The following is a 3,560-nucleotide window of genomic DNA, read 5'->3' as shown; positions in this document are numbered from 1 at the left end:
AAAAAATCGCAAAAAAAAAAAAAAAAGTTTCACTTTGTTTTTTCGTTGAACACAATTGAAGGAAAAAGTGAGGTTAGGATGAAGAAGGAAAGAATGAATCGATTTCACGTGAAAAGAAGAGAAGTTTTTTTAGCTCTGGATAATCTTGAATGTACGCAATTCATGGATCTGTGAGGTCGACTGCGTATAATGCAGTAGTTGACTGCACTATCGACCGTGTGCAACCGTTGCATCGCGTCGCGGCGTTGTGACGTCACAGTCACTAATGCCCGAGTTACATAAACCCCCATTGCATGCGTTGTTTCTTTCTGTCTCTTTCTCCCTCCCTCCCTCCCTCTCTCTCTCTCTCTCTCTCTCGCACTGCTTCTCTTTTTCTTCCTTCGCTTATCATATCCTTTTCTATCTTTATTGAAGAATGTAAGTTTAAAATGTGTTTAACCCTTTCGCGTTCGATATTATATACACAACAACAGTGTTGTTTTTTAATACATTGTATTTTGTTCGCGAAATAATTTATCATAGATAATTTATAAAAAAAAATTGATTAAAAATATAATTCTTAAAAAAATTCTTCTAAGATCTGATAGATCTAATTCAAATATCAAATACATGAAATTTTAATTCTTAAAACATATTATATTTTTTTGCTCATTTATTTCGATAAAAATGAATAATATCAGAAATATACGACTGAGATATTATTTTTGATTAAAGTGAAATTCATATTTTGCATTCAATCGTGTAACAAAGATGTCAAAAAGCACATTGTATATTTTAATAGTTTTTCAGTAGTTAAAGTTACAAATGAAAATTTACTTTCAACAAATTTTCAATCCATCGAAATGAAAATGTTATTTTTCAAATATTTTCTATTTCCTGTGCATATTTTTTAACGGTAAATACAAATATCAATTTTACATAAAAATATAATTACTAGTAATTTGGTACATAAGCGAACAAAACAAGATGTAATAAATTTTCTTGTGTAAAAAGTGTACAAAGGTCAATAAAGAAATGCATTTACGTATTTTATTATAAAAATAACCAAGGAAAACAATGCATTCTTAAATCAACAATGGAATATTCATATTCAAAGTTTATCTTTTTCCCTTTGGAATATTAAACACTTTGTTGTTTCTTAATTTATATTTTTCCTCTTCATTTACTTATATGTATTCTGCTATATATTCATATTATTTAAAAAGATAATTTAAAATTGGGAAAATTCATATTTCTAAAAAGAAATCTGGCATCTTAATCCTTCATATCATCGTCAAATAGAAAGCACTTCAAGAGTTAACCTCAAAATACAAGTTTTCCGTTTCAATTAATATAGTACAGTTTCAGCAATAAGACGTTCTCATTCATTAGGGTGAAACCGTGTCCTTCCTCGAGAATCTCTTTCAAAGCCTCTTACCCAACTACGGAGGACTCTTTTACATTTCATAGAACATAGTTACCTCTTTCTCTGCCTCTAATTAGATATATAGATATACCGGTTCTAACAAATTTCCTCGGGCAACAATACGCCATCACGTCGAAATTCTCGCGTTGAAAATCGACCTTGCAATTAGTCAACTTCACAGCGATAACCATCAACTGGCTCGCGTTATGTGCTAATCAACAACACGGTTGATATATCGTGTGATTCTTTGCGGAATTTTGTTGTGAGAAGATTGTTACAATATATATATATATATATATATTTTTTTTTGTGCTAATTTTCATGAACCATTGTTTCATACTTTCCTGATTATTTGTAGAAATCGTATTGATTTTATTATGCTTTCTAATTGCTCTGTTGTTATTAAATGAATTTCTTAAAAAAAAAAAAAATGTGTTTTTATTAAATATTACTACGAATCTGAATCTTTAAATTTTTAAAAAATTAATCAGAGATTTTATATGTATATATAAATGTATATATATATATATATATATGCAAAATAAAGATATAATACTTCTATATATTTTTACGATCTGTTTTGTAACAATCATACCATTTTTTACTTTGTAAAATATCACCTTTTTTGTTTTAACAGCTGTTATTATCGTTTCTCTTATGATGTCATAAAGTTTTAACAAACATATAAAGAGTCGACAAATATATCAATTTCATAATAAAAATAGCGAAGTAATAAAAATATTTTAATAGTAAAAAATGTTTGAATAATAGAATATTTAAATAGTGAAACATTTGTAATAAATTGTTCAAATATAATGAAAATTCTAAATTATTAAAATACGAGTATATTGACTCACTGATAAATGAAAGAGCCACGAAGATTTTTTCATCATTTTAAATCGTTGATTTTGCCAAAAATACGGGATTCTGTAACAGAAAAATAAGTCAATTATTATTAAAATTTATTTACAATTTTTATAGATAGTAAAATAATTGCAAAAAACAAAAGTAGAAAATAGAAAAATAGATTATACACATATGTACATTGTACTTGAAAAAGAAGTTTTAAGTAGGAAAGGTTAAATGTTACGACCTCATCAAAGTTGGTTATTTCGCGGTATAATTTGAGTTTCGATTCAAGACTGACTTGCAGGCCTCGTAAACTTCTACCGTAATTACGCGGCCAGGCGATAAAGTGAGACTTAAAATATACGATGGACCATGATAAACAGTTGCGCAGCACGAACTAGAAATGACCGATGGAAATAATAATTTCTGTTGAAAGGCTTATTGATTAATTGAAAAAAAATTTTTTAATTGACGATTGATTAAAGAAAAAAATTCAAGAATAAAATTCTTTATATGAATATATTTAAGAACATAGGAATTCATAAGTATATATCAATATTCTATATACAACATAAAAAATAATTTTTCAAATTAATTTAGTAATATAAAGTAAATAAAATTATTTATTATTTATATAATAATAATATTTATTATTAAATTATAACTTAATATTTCGGTTATATTGATGTTCGTTTATATTGTTCGTTAAACTATTGATTTATTATTTATTAACCTAATCTTATATTTTAATATTATTTTCATTTAAAATAATCATGACTATACCAGGAATTATGATATAAAATGAAAGAAATCAAATAGAATATGTACAATTTAATAAACTTTCTAACTAATGCGGTTATAAAGAATATAACTGTGCCATCTAGTGTATGAAAGTTGAAACTTTATATAATTTGCACTGTAGATATAAATGAACTTATCAACATATGGTAATTACGTAAAATTATTATAATAAATAAAAATAATATATATATATACATAAAACGATTTCTTATTACAATAAAATTCTTATATTATGATATAATTCTTTGATTTTATGAATATTTTAATCTTCAATTTAAATTAGTTAATTATCTTCATGGATAATATGGAAATATTATCCTTTATCGGTAATGTAATTTTTTATAATTATCAAAATTTTATTTATTAAATTTTTAATTCGTACAAATAGAATATATAATTCGTAAAATATTTATTTTTTTTATAATTAAAATTAAAAATAATATTTAAGAAATAATAAGGAAAATGAAAATAAATGACAAAAAATTATAAAACAAAAAGTTAATTG

This window comes from Apis dorsata, unplaced genomic scaffold (genome assembly GCF_000469605.1).
Source record: "Apis dorsata unplaced genomic scaffold, Apis dorsata 1.3 scaffold_73, whole genome shotgun sequence".
NCBI lineage: Eukaryota > Metazoa > Arthropoda > Insecta > Hymenoptera > Apidae > Apis > Apis dorsata.
This window is presented reverse-complemented; position numbering follows the sequence as displayed.